The sequence below is a fragment of the Acipenser ruthenus genome, chromosome 27 (genome assembly GCF_902713425.1).
Source record: "Acipenser ruthenus chromosome 27, fAciRut3.2 maternal haplotype, whole genome shotgun sequence".
NCBI classification, from domain to species: domain Eukaryota; kingdom Metazoa; phylum Chordata; class Actinopteri; order Acipenseriformes; family Acipenseridae; genus Acipenser; species Acipenser ruthenus.
In genome coordinates, this window is record NC_081215.1 from 26,550,274 (window position 1) to 26,564,669 (window position 14,396).

Here is a 14,396-nt window from a genome sequence, read left to right on the forward strand (position 1 = left end):
TTTGCAGTATTATGTGGTCTGGAGGCGTCGGGGGCAGCGGAGAAGTACTGTACGTGCTGAGCAGCTGATTTCAGATTTAGTGAACGGTCAGGATCATACAGTACAATGTTTATTTGCTTGTTTGTTTTAATCTGGTGATTTTTTTAAAATGTATTTTCATTGAGCCTCCACGCGCTTCTATAGACGCCTGAATCGGTTTGTATAAAAAAATGTCTGTGTATCAGCTGAATGCAATGCCACCCTTACAGCATCTCCTTTTTATGAAGATACACGGTTTCTTTGTTTTGCAATATCGCCAGTGGCTGTCCTAAGCTTTTAACCCTATCGATGCAAGCACCTTTGGCCATTGACATGCACAGCAGCCGTTCTCCTAAAAGGTAGGCGGGACAGAGGGAGGGTATTGTGGCATCGGTTTCCTTCAGAGCACCAGATTTCCATTTTGCATCACAGCAATCATACATGCATTCAGCAAGTGGTATTTCGATTGTCCCCTCTCTACCCCCAACATACATGCAACCCACAGCGCACGCAGGGGCGGTCCTAACATATGCATTTAACAGAAAGCACATATGCGGTTATCAAGAGGCTGCTTGCTCTATAGCTCATCCCCGGCCCTGTGCAATACGCCGTGCTGTTTGAAACACATTATCAACCAGTTTGGGGAGGTGGGGGGAGAGCGTCCTTGTCGATAAACGCGCACAGGAAAAACTCATCTGAATTAGGTTTGGATTCGAGAGAATAATTCTGCACAGGAAGAAAACAACCCTCCATTATTTATAATCTGTTACAGTTTCAGATGTTTTTGTTCCTTTTGTCGAACAAAAACCCATCTCTTTCCTTTTGAGAGCTTTAATCCCATATCTCAGCAGTGGTGCGTAAAATATACAATGATCGCACATGTGTAAAATACTGGATATTGTTTAAAACGAGGTCATTAGACTGTTGGCGGGAGTGTACGTGACTGTAAATCAAATATACATCAGCGCGTTACAAAAATACACTAAAACCAAATGTTTAAGAATGAAGATAACTCTTATTCAACAACAAGGACAATAATAATAATAATAATAATAATAATAATAATAATAATAATAATAATAATAATAATAATAATAATAATAATAATAATGTATACACATACTAAAATGCGTTTGAAATCATTGCATAATTTTTATATTTATTTACTAAACATTTGGTTTGTGTGAGGAGCAGACTATAAAAACATGTTGGTGTTTGGGCTTATACCTGTGGATCACTGAACGACTCCCACAACACTATATAAAAAAGCTATACTGTATTAGATCCTCCATTTCACAATAGTAAATCGCATGCACATTTGCGCAGATTAATCAAAGGCAGCATATTTTAAACACACTCTACTTCTACTTTACATTGCAGACTACTACTGTTTGTGTGTGTGTGCCTCAGTGCATTCAGAGACTTGGTGTACAATCTCACACAGCCCTTCATTTTAAGTGTAATGCATTTACTGCTTTGCAGAGGAGAAATGGGAAAAAGGAAAAATGTGATGGTTTTGCTTATTAGGCTAATTTACAGTCCAACATCAGATAGCGCACTTTGAGTCTGAGAGGATCATCGCAAAGCGATTCTGTTTGGCATGCCCCTAATTGCATTGCAGCAGTGAAACCAGCAGGCAAAGTGGCCCATTATTCGTGTAAGAAAGATAACTAATATGTTCGGGAAATCATTAAAGCTATGAATAGCTGTTAAAAGAAATTAAAAAATAAAACATCTACCAAACGCAGCGCTGTAATGATACCCGTCTCTAGAACTTACATTTAGTAAAAAATAAAGAAATAAATAAATAGAAAAGCAATACCTTACAATAATACCACTATTAGTAATCCATTACCCACATATTCAAGTCAAACCATGCGTGCATGAATATTGTTGGGTTTGTCTGAATTGAATTTTCTCCATCAGTCTGTAAGTTATGAATAGGCAGATGTGCCTTAAGACAAGAGAACGTTCCTTGTTGACGCAGAAGCTGCGTTGGTCCCACGATGAGACTCAGTGCGCTGGAGTGCTGGAGCTGCTTTCCGTGGTTGTTTGACCACATTAAAAAAACCAATCCGCGCCCTGATGTGTGGCGCACCCTGCCTATCTCAGTCACAGGTGCAGATCAGAACAGGCGGCTGGTTGAAGTGCCGAGGAGATTAGAAACTATGTTAATTGGTCATTATGACTCCTGTAGACACGAGGGCAGGTTTTGTCAGTGGGCCAGATGCCGTTTCTGTCATTTATTTATTTATTTATTAACAACATACATTTTTCCAGTACATGATAACTTCGCGCTATCATAATATTCGATCGATACAAATCAGGTTAAAACGTATATATTTTTTTTTTGTAAGGCTTTTTTGAAATCACGGTTTTTTTTTGGTAATTGATGTGCCCTTTTACTCATAATAATAATAATAATAATAATAATAATAATAATAATAATAATAATAATAATAATAATTCTTCACGGCTTTCATATCGGTCATAACTGGTGTATGGAGATGTTAAGACAACAGCACTAAGCCCTAATGCCCCTGACGCTTTGTCAATTCGTTTAGGGAATGTTGGTAGCGTGTTGACCCAGCCTATTTGAACCATTTCTAAACTCCTTTCAAGCATGCACCCTGCTGTGCATCAATATATGTATTATACACTAAACGATTGCATGGCAATTGCAAATGAACACACGTTTGTATTAAACATGTGATACGCATGAAGAGTGAAGGGAGGAAGGGATACCTGATTGCACATTTACAGGCTACAGAAATAGATGCTTTACCGCTGATCTCTTCGGATTGATCACGTTCTTTCAGCCCAGACGTCACGTGAAAACAGCGTGGATCTGTCTCATTAGTTGCCGGTGCAACCTGTGTGCTGAACAGCAGTTCATCAGCAACAGATTCGAAAGCATTTTGATAAAACCAGGGAGGACAGCACACGTTGGGAGCGCGGTATTATTATGCTTGTGAATTATGGCAGAACATTATTACGCGTCTGGTATTGGAATGCTTTCAATGCGTGTTCGGGGTTTAGAAGCTGAACACGCAGCTTTCGAAACACATTGGAATGAATGAGCGGGTTCTCATTTCTAAATCATGCCCAGTACAATTATTATTATTCCATTTAGAGAGCTGGGATCTGGACTGCACGTCACGTAGGATTTGTATTGGAAAGGAACACGGAGAGAGAGAAGATAAGGAAGGAGCCATCCTTATAAAAGTTTGGCAACATTGTTTACTAAGCTTTTATAATGGTTACCCGTTTTGTTTGTTTTACAAATCATGTCGTTCTTTTCACCATCAATTTACTACAAGAACCTTGCTTTACTAATTTGACTACGCTTTTACCATGGTATACCGCTGCACCCTGTCTTACTCCCTTGAAGGCCTGTAGAATCTGAACAACAGAGACTCCTCCTTGGCACACAAATACGCACACGCGCACCACCGCACATACTGCATATGTGTCAGCTGGACTCAATCAGGAATGTTCTGGAATCGTAATTAGCAGGTTTCTCACCGTGGTAACAACACAAAAAGCAAACAAAAACACACAAGGGCCAGTACAGTTAATGCAGGGGCTCGATAGAGAAAGAGGGAGGTTTGTACCCTGTGTTTAGTTCATCTGTGCTCTTTCATATTAGACATACCACATTATGAAGTAGAGGGTTTTTTTTTTAAATGTAAAAGTAAACACCTCAAAAAACAACTAAGGGCCATGCATGTAGTTCTGAAACTATTCATTTATTTAATTTCAGATTTGTAGCAGCTAAGTTTGGTTTTCTTTAGCTAAATGCTTTGTGTGTATGGCACTGTTGTTTTTGGTAAAGTCCTATGACAAGCAAAGTGTAGACTGTTATTTCTTTGGGAGCTGTCCACATGAGTTTGGTGCTGAAAATGGCGTGGCTTTAAAACCACATGTGCCACCATAGAATGGACTGGTCTTCTTCTTCTTCTTCTTCTTCTTCTTCTTCTTCTTCTTCTTCTTCTTCCTACAGCTCAGGGTTTTGAATAATGTGAAAACTCGTTTCTGAGGAGGTACCTGTAACGTTTTATTTGATTGAGGGTACAATTGTACACAATATAATTGCATATGTTATATATTGGCAGCTGGCTCGGATCGGTGTCCTTGGCGGTATCTGTATTTTTCCTTGTTATTCTGGTCGGTTCATGGAATTGGTTTCCATGGAAACTAGGTTGGGGCCGGACTAATTAATTCCTCCTTCCAATAGAAGTGTTCAGTTCAGTCAGTGGACCCCACCTGAAGCATGCAGGAGCTTAACCCTGTAATGCCCAAACAATTTTGAAATGAGAAAGGCTCGATTCCGTTTCTTGTACAAAACACTTATTTGTTTCCTGTCCGACAAACTGCTGTCTTGTGTGGCTAATATAGAGGGGTGGCTAAGCATTGTATTGCATGTGATAAAGAAATGGACATTACAGGATTAAAAAAAAAAATTGAAATCTATAAAATTATTCCAAGGAGAAACAAACCAATATCTGGCACATTTTCAGTGGAGTTCCTTGCTTGTGCATTACCATAATTCTAGCAGGAAGAGCAGAATGATATTAGTTGGATCAGACAGCAATCCCTTCTGGGGGCTTCGCGGGAGAGCGTTGTGAAGAAATGGGCATTGTTGATCATTTTGGGAAACAACTGTCAATACTGTTTATTCTTGGCATGCATGAATATTTAAGATGCATTGCTGGTTATACTTGTGCATTTAGATAAATGTGTGACGTGTTAGCTCTGTACTAGATAGTCTGTTGTTGCTCGCTTTCAGTAAAACAAATACGTGACATAATAAGTAAATAAATACATAAATAAATGAAATACTCTTTCATTTTGTTCTGGGCATCCAGGTTGCTATGGAGACACGGTTAGGCTACTGTGCGGTAAAGAACGAGGAGGAATCACAGACAGCACTGTGTGGATATTTGAATGATGTAGCAGATGCTTTGTGTATCAGAGACTAATATGATGCACCCTCTTCCTCTGCCATGGTAAACAAAGTCTTGGTTGTATATGTCCACTGGAGCCATGTATTTGTTTGTTTAATGTGTACTGAATTAACTTCCCACGCACTGGGGTCCACAGTCTACTCCTCTTTGACACAATGCCAGGTGATCTTGAATTCCTGAATGGCTACAAAGGAGACTTGACCTCAGTTTATATGTTAATCTGTACAGACCAGTGCTGGTAGTCCTGTCTGGATATTTCAATGGGGAGGACCCCTGTTGCCGCCCCCAGAATTCCAGGCATACAGTAATCTAGGAAGCTTGGCATTGAGGAGAACCAAACCTTACTAGCTTCAAATAGACAAGAAGATCAGACTGTGGTTTTGCTGCATGTAGTTGCAGATAATTGCACTTATTTAACTCTGATGTCAGTTTTCCTAGTTGCATATTTTTGGTCTTAATAACCAGCCCACAGAAGCCTGCAATATTCCAAGCTCAATGCATATCAAAATGTAGTAAACAATAGCAAAGGCAAGATAAAAGGATTGGTAGAGTCACTAAAAGAAAGTTATTGTATTTCTTGCTCTTATTGTATTACTTGTATTGTAACACTTGAAATGTATTTGCTTACGATTGTAAGTCGCACTGGATAAGGGCGTCTGCTAAGAAATAAATAATAATAAATAATAATAATAAAAAGCATGGTAAATACATAGTAAAAAGCACGGCAAATGGTTAGACTTTTAAATGTACTGATTGACAGAAAATCATCAAAAGGACTGGTGTTTATTTAGTGCTGTGTGTACAGGAAGGATGATTGCTGGCAGGCAGTCGTGCTGAAATCTGTATACCCTGGATGATTAAACAGTGACTCATCTGCAATGCATTAGAGACCATCAGCAATCACAGAAAGACTTTACAAGTTAGCGCTGGCGTGGGGACAGAAGAATAGCAAGAGACTGGTGGAACTGAAGCTACTAAAACAACACAGATTTATTTATTCATTCATTTGTTGTGGGAGCTGTTCATGACGTCTTGGTGCTGAAAATGATGACTGTATTTATTTATGTAATAGACGCAGCTCATTCTGTTTTTAAAAAGGGAGCTACTTGACGGGCATTTTAATTAAGGGAGGTTTAGCCAATAAACCAATCAATTGCAAGTACAAATAATACAGAATACCCTGCTCAGTTTTGAATTCAAACCAGTGTACAGTTTGCACTGGGGTCGTCTTGATTTTCGTATACATTTTACCCTATTAAAGACATGGTGCAGTAGTTTAATTAATTTGGAATGTTGTATTTGGCGATGGTCTATCATAGAATTCCAGAGTTATAGTCGGAACTACTCTTTCACCCACCACTCAGTTTCAGTCAAAACAGGGTTCAGCTGCAGTTACAGTTTACCATACCATTCTCGCTGTAGTTTTGTTCTCACCCTTTCTGTGCACTATTATGACTCATATATGAGAAATCACGGTGTCTCTTATTATAACAGGAGACATCCTTCATACAACGTATTAACTTATAATATCCTTCAATGCTTAATTTCATTTAGAAAACTAGATCACACCATAAAGTATTTTCGTAAGCACAGTCCCTGATGTGACCCCCCCCAACTGGACCTGGCTATTCTAGTCCGTACACACTGCTGTGGGCTGTGAGCATTGATCCTCTGACCTTTAGTCATGCTTTGATGAACTCCGGGGGGTCAGTCTCATTTATTATAAAGACCATTTATAGCCAAGCTGAGCTGCTCCCACCCACGGTACTGACGCCCCATTGGGCAGGGAGGGATAGAAACCATTTCATTAATATTGTGAATGGCTTGCAACGACACACCTGTACTGCTCAACTGGAATATGACAGGTCATTCTGCTGTGCAAATGTCAATATTGGATATACAGATAGATAGATAGACAGACAGATAGACAGATAGATAGATAGATAGATAGATAGATAGATAGATAGATAGATAGATAGATAGATCGATAAGAAGCTAGGTACAGATTCCAGATTGAACAGTTTAACTCTATGCAGGTTTCTCATCAGATGCTTGTGGTATTTATGTGCTACACCATTGTTTAGATTTGAAAAGGGAAAGCAGTTTAGATCTGTATCCTCTTCTATGGGAAATTTAAACCCAGTAAACAAGGGAATGTAAACCAACTGAACAGTCAACATGGTTAAACTATGAAAGAATGCACGGTGCGTAGACACCAGTGAATCCTTAATAAATAAATACAAAGATTGATGCAGTGCAGTTCAGCCTAAAGCTCATCAAAAGGACCTGCCAGCTCAAGCTGGTCTTAAACATGCTTTTGGAATCTGCATTGTTTTCCCGTGCACATGAAACAGAGTGCTGACTGGCCTCAGAACCTTCATTTTTTGGTTGTGACCATGGCTCTTTGGGTAACACCGGCGTAGCGTGTCTGTATTGTTTTGTATTGGGGTTCGCCCCGCCCCAGGTCTGGCTGCTGTGTGGCCGTGCTCGATGCCCCTCGGCTGGGCTTGGTCGCTGAGCCCCTCGGCAGTGCATGTGGAGTGTCTCATAATGTGGCGGTGGCTGTGTAATCAGAGCTGTGTGTGTTTGTGCAGTGGAGGTGCAGCTCGGGGGGGGTCAGGCAGGAATCGGAAGCATGTGCTTCGAATGTAGAGCACTCTCATCTGAGTGCAGGGACACAAAGAACAGCACGGCCCCAAGAAGAGGCATTATCCATGTTCTTTTATCCCTGCGTGCCAGACCATAAGAAGCCGCACGTCTCTGAATTATACCCCCTCTCCCATCACCCACCTCAATATTTAAAGTCTCCTGTTCTAAACTGTCGCTAATGTAAGGCTGGTCTACAGCCTGCGTCTCAAGCTGTCTGATGCTATGCAATCCTCCCCAATGGTATGATAAATGTCTTCTTCCCACTCCCTCCCATTGTGCTTCCTTTTCTGATGTTGCACAGTAAAGATATGGTATATAAAATACACCATGGTAGAGTCCACTACTCTGACTGCCAGGATCCCTGCTTCACGACAGTCTGAGCAGTATTTAATGATGTATCTGTAAGGCTCTTTGTCAAAGTTTTTATTAGTGTGTAAATTAGAATGGTAGTTGTAGGGTTTGCCATGCTTATACAATGCATGCTTTACTGTTCTTAGTATCTGCGGTTTGCCATGCTTGTCTGGACTTCACCATGCTTTCACTATGCTTTGATACACGTAGCTCTGCCATTACCAGGGATGTGCTGAAAGCCGTGGGAGGGATGGTGGCGTCCATATTCAAGCTCAATCCCAGCGAATTCCTGTCATGCGAGGGTTCCTCATTTTAAAGTGCCTCTGATGTAAAACTGCAACAACGAACGTATCTGTATTTATCACGTTCTGTTCATTAAAATGGGCAAACTGTTCAGCCGTGAGACAGGGCTCTAATGAAGATGAATTATGAAAGTGTTTCTGTGAATATGGATTTGTGCCGTGCATGTTTACAAAGCAGCAGACGTTTTAATGGAGAACAGGACCGCAGCACTGGAGCAGGGGGGAACGGGGGGTTCCTCAGCTGGCTAATTCAAAATTTAAAGCATGCTGCAGCGGTCAACTTCAAAAACTGAAGCGCACATGAAGTGTGGCCCGGTCCGTTCTCATCATGAAGCTGTGGCCCGGTCCATTCTCATTGTTCTGAAAAGGTCACTGAGCTGAAGAAGATGAGCGGTGTGCACTCACACACAGGAGGGTTAACACAGACACAACTCTACAAGAAGACTGGACTATCACCCAGGGCCTCAGAACAACTGAAATTCATTAAAACTGACGTATTTCAAGAACAGCGAAATGCCTATTCATGGAAATCTGCTTAAAAGTTGAGAAGATTTTTCTTTTTCTTTTTCTTAAGACCAGGGGGGGTTTGATTGCTTGCTCTTCTAGAAAGAGAATGATCTGCATTCACTGGTGTGCCACTGTAGTTATACTGCTGCCTGAGACAAGAATACCTGCGTGAGTTTGAGCATCTCAGACATTTTAAAATCGACACACTGTATTCCTTTCAGAAATAGGGGGTGTATATGGTGAGTGCAAATCTGAAAATGATTTGACCTAGAAAAGTGCAATTACTAAACGATTTCCTATACGAATGTTGTACATTTAACAACCATCAATAATCAACGCATTGAGAAACATTCCAAAGCAAAAACAAAACAAGTTCCTTCAGATACAACGGAAAGCCTTGAAATACCACTTGGAAACAGTCATGTGCTAGCGATATAATGTATGCTTGAGATGCAAGGTGATTAATCGATCAATTCATCTTTAATCAAGCCCCGGTGATCAATAATGGATTATTGCTGCATCCCCACACACTCTGCCATGCCCCAGTCTCTGTGTAGCACCATGATTAGCTCTTCAGCACTTCTATTGGGGGAAAGGTACCTGCCACCCCGTCCTGCCCCAAATCCCAAAGTGCATTTTATATTCCTTTCATCAGGGGGACTCTGAATCTGGGACACTGGTAATAGGTTAGCGATGGGGGGTGCTTTTAACTCTGCTGTGTTCGACAAATCTCCCGGCGCCAGCTAGTGCAACTAAAACTGGCTACAAGGCTTAGGGATATTAGGCTTTTGATGCATCCGTAAAATAAACAATGTTTTAATTATACAATATCTTCTGCCTGAAAACAGAAATCACAGTTCCTCTTGTTAAGCATGCAGTAAGTTCAGTTCCTTGTAGAACATTTGTAAACCGTTGAAAAAGCAGAGACACGATATCCGTGAAGGACTTACAGTCCAGACTGCACAGCAGGAGGCCTCTTCTATCTGCTAGCCTGTGGAGGGTTCCTCTCCGGACAATGGCCTCATTTTCATTCAGGAATCCTGGGAAAGTTCCAGAACCTCTCTGGCCCAGCATTCAGTGCCCCACACTATATTACAGCAGCACGCTTCCCTTCCTCAGAGATGTGATCTTTTTGCTCTGTAGCTGGCACTGTGGTCTCGTGGAGGCCTTCTGTAGTTATTCCTGAGTGAGACAGTCTTGCCATTTCTTTTAAAAGAAGACCAGGCTCTTCAGACAGTAAGAGAAAAAAAAAAAGACAAGCAGTTATTGATTTCAGGGGCAAATCTGTGTGCACCCTTTAAAGCAACATGCCACTTCATATTACACTGACTGTTTTCATTTCAGCATGCTTGTTTTGCAGCCTGCTGTACACACAAAAGAATATCTTGTATTTAAGCATGATAGTTCAGCTATAACTTCACTTGTATGATGGAAAGTAATGAAGTACTTAACATTTAAAATACATGAAAGAAGGGCTTAGTTTTTTTTCCTCATTAAATCAGCCGCAATGAACACCTTTTTCAATGTTACCAGACGTGTAATTGAACCACGCAATTAATTCCATTTAAATAGTTACTTAAAAAATAAATCAATGTTTCAGTTGATAAAGCAGAGGTGTTACTGCGTTCAAATGCCATCGTCGCAATCTTTTCAAATGTCTTGGGGGGCGTTCAACAGTGCATCCTGAAACGTGTAAAGCTAAATAAATCTGCTGCCTACCAGAATAAGAAGTGTCTTTAGTTTTACTTTGATCGTGTTTTCAGTGACAGATGGTTCTTATAACGCATTTGCCTCCTAGCAATAGCTGCTTCAAAGATTTCAAAGATGTGCGTTTAATAAAATCGTAATGGTAAATTACCTGCATAATAAACGCATTACAAACATTCAATAAATAAATGAGATTTTACAAAATGAAAACTCGGGTATCTTAAGGAGCACCTCATTTGCTAATGCTGGAACTGCATTTTTTTGCCTCGCCCTTCAGGTTTCATTCCGCAGGTAATTTCGTCGGGTCAATGTGCTTTTGCCCTCTCCCTCTCTGGGTCACTGTGCCTTTTCTCGTCCCACACACCGACTCTTACCTTGTGGGGATTGTTAAAGGATTCTTCGCTGTGTCACTGTCAGCACCAACATTCCAAATCAAGGGTGTGGAACTCAGTTTCCACGGGGACCCTTTGCACTGCCGTTCTGAAACTCGTCCACCTCAGCTGGAGGCTCATCAGTGTTGTGTGTATGTGTGTTTGTGGGTGGGATATAAAACAGCCTTGGGGGGTTTGTGCTTGACACCCGTGGTCTACATCGAGTAAAAAGCAAGACAAATACAATCAAAAGATTATTTCTATCTGGAGAATTTTCTATAAACGGATTTCACTCTGGGTAAAAAGATAAAGGAATAACGGGTTATTGATGGTTGGTTTATTGAAGGTGGAGGCAGGGAGGAAGAGGAGCTTACAGCACATGTATAACCCTGCTCTCCATCTGTCCCAATCACAAGTGCTAGCCAATTGATTACTGGACTAATGAGACCATCACATCTTGATGAATACATTTTAGTGTTGTAAACTCTGCATAAAAACAAGAAAGAGCAAAAAGTGAATGAAGAAATGAATGAATACATGCATGCATGGTTGACTGAGTGCATTACTTAACGGACGGATGACAGGCAACAAATGGATGGACGCAGGACAGAAGGATTGAATGAATGATTAATGCCATGCACAGAGGAGGTGGTGTTCTGGAGAGGGGCAGGGCTGAGTGAGCCCCAGTGTTGATGGTGATGTGATCTCACCAGGGTTAGCCTCCAGGCAGTAGCGTTGATGTTCACACCGCTCCAGTGAGCTGGCAAGGTGGCTCAACACATGGCATTCACAACATGTTCCCATGTGCTGCGCCAGTTTGGCAGAGGTGCATTTCCATGGGGCTTGCCTGTTTATTTTACAGTGAAATAATCAGATAATCAGATAGATACAGCTTGTTACAGTCTGTCATATTAAAGTGACTATTCCCTGCCATGCACACTCCTTCTTTTTACAGGCTGTTTGAAAGACACGTATAATTTCAGCAAATGTGCCTTTTCTTTTTAAAATATCTGGTATAGGATGAGGTTAAATATGACTTGCTTTAACCCATTCAGTCCTGAATTGTTTTGGTCAAGCTGAAGAATAAACTCCCTTATTGAGTATACATGAGAACAGGACAAAAACATATATATATATAGATGTTTTATATATACTTCTATACTACCTCAGACTGGGACCTGGTGCAAAAATGTCTCCACGATTTTATTATTTTTTTTTATCTGAAGGGAAGAAGAAAAATGTTTCAGTCATAAATCTAGTAATAAGTCCACCGTTTCTCATCCTAACTGAATTATTCAGAGTTTCTTTACAGTAAGAGCTTTTCAATTTCCCTGTCAGAAAGTGAAGCCCATTCATTGTCTTACATGAGTCAGAGCACATTCAATACACATATCTAAGGAGTCACAAGGTCAGGGTTTACAGGACTTGGGTGATATGCATGCCTGATTTATACCATTTTACTGGAGGGTCAAACATGATTTCAACCAAAAACTGAAAAAAAAAAAAAAACAGTTAGTCAGTAACCCAGTAGACTTCCTTGTTATTGTATAAATCAAGGATACTTTCTGAAACTATGATCATATTTTGTAAATGCAGGTAAAGGGACAGTATTTGCCTTTTAAGTGTATGCAATAGAAATGTATTCCAATTCAAAGCTTCTGAGGATAGTATTATAGCGTATTACAAAATAAGACTCACACTTCTGCATGAGTACTGTAAGTGTCATATTGAAGGCGGATGAAACTGTTTTTTGTGAAATTCACAATGTCACCCGGTGTTTTTTTAACTTGAAAAACTAAAATAAAACCTGAAAATCCTGAATCATGGTAAAGTCTGTTTCTCATTGGTGAAATCGGTCACAGTTCAGACGCTACAGGGCGATTAGTCACAGCACTGAGATTTGGAAATTTACGGCTCCTCTCTTCATCGGTCACAGTTCAGACGCTACAGGACGATCAGTCACAGTGCTGAGATTTGGGAATTTACCGCTCCTCTCTTCATAGACTGTGGAGTGACATTTTCCATTTATAACAAGCCTCTAATTTGGGTCACTGACTCTCATGAAAGCCTTTATTTTTAGCGTCCAAGAGCCTCCCTCCTGCCTGTGTTCTGGGCTTCAGCCAGGGAAAATGAGTGCGTCCTGAATCCGAGCCTTTGACAAAAACTTCAGCAACACAGTGGTTAGAGGAGGAGTGAAAATGTTATGGAACAGAGAGCGCACATGGCACAATGACCTGGGTGGATGTAGAGGTCCAGGTTTCACTCACATACAGGGACATCCCCTGCCTCTATCATAAGGGTCATCCCTGTCTTAGTGAGGGGAAAGGGTAGTGAAGCATTTGAGATGGAGGTTCCACCAGCACACAGGGCTCACAGCAGATGAACGGCCAGTGCGGCCTGGCTAACCCCCCCACCATGGGTTTGTACTTAAAACCAGTTTGGACCTTTGAAGACATGATCAATTGCTTTTAATAGGAACAGGACCCTGGCTGTGAACGTGTGTGAGCGCTGCAGCACAGGACAGGCCACATTTTGTAGCGTAACTGCTGCTGTGTTTAGCTTGAAAAGAGCAAACAAGTGTACTTAAAAATGAAGATGTCATATTATGCTATTAATGCTTAGAGTGTATTTTGCATGAACTCGTTTTTAAATATTCTCCAGGCTTGATAAGCGTCTGTGTTCCATACTTGTTTTAGGATTCCAGGCAATGCCGTGCAGCAGTGTCAGTAATACCAACATATTTAGATCTAATTTTAGGTCCAAGGAAAGACTATCATCCTCCTGGGCCTGCTCTGCTGAGCATCCTTCCTGGCTGACCTTGGGTGATGGCATGTGTTTTTTGTCAGCCAGCATCGTTGCCAATGCTGACGGGGTTAGTGGCTGCGAGTCTCTGACCATGTCAGAGCGGAGCAGCCAACCTCCCAGCTGGCTTCCATCAGGGTCTGGCACGGGGGTGCAGGATCCAGCAGGACTGCCTGTTCCCTGGGCCTGAGATCCCGATCGGCAGGCAAAGTGGGGAATGATGGCGGGGAGGCAGGGAATTGAGCCGGGACTATGGGCACTGAGGCTTTAAGACGAGAGAGGCAGCCAACAGTGCTGTTGACGTCAATGCACAGCACGACGTAAACAAGAAATAGATGTTTCCTAGCCGGCCAGTTTTGGAGAATTCCGACCCTCCTCCTTAAACTCGACGCAAATAGTGGAAGAAGGTTTTTCCACTTTCATGCACTATACCTCTTCCCTTTCTGAGATGGCAATCTGAGCTGAGTGATCTGAGACAGGCTTCGCAGGGGGCAGGCAATCAAGCGCACAGCCAGCCTGCAGCCCGAGTTTCCTTGTCAGTCCCACCAGAGTAGAGCGGAGGGGTCATCAGCTGTAGGCTCCCCTGTGTCTCCTGAGCACAGCCACCCCAAGGGAGACCCCTGTGACATCATTATGATGATGCTGAGTGTTTATGCAACTCCTAGGCAACAGCACAGAGCAAAAGACGCACACATGAGCTCAAAGTGTGCGCACAGGAAAAT

At 41.6% G+C, this 14,396-nt stretch overlaps 1 protein-coding gene across 3 annotated transcripts in view; it reads left to right on the plus strand.

Annotated features, from left to right (window-relative positions):
- LOC117432281 (potassium voltage-gated channel subfamily C member 1-like) overlaps positions 1 to 14,396 on the plus strand; it is a 34,698-nt gene that overhangs the window by 1,968 nt on the left and 18,334 nt on the right. The gene's annotated exons all lie outside the window — the stretch shown is intronic.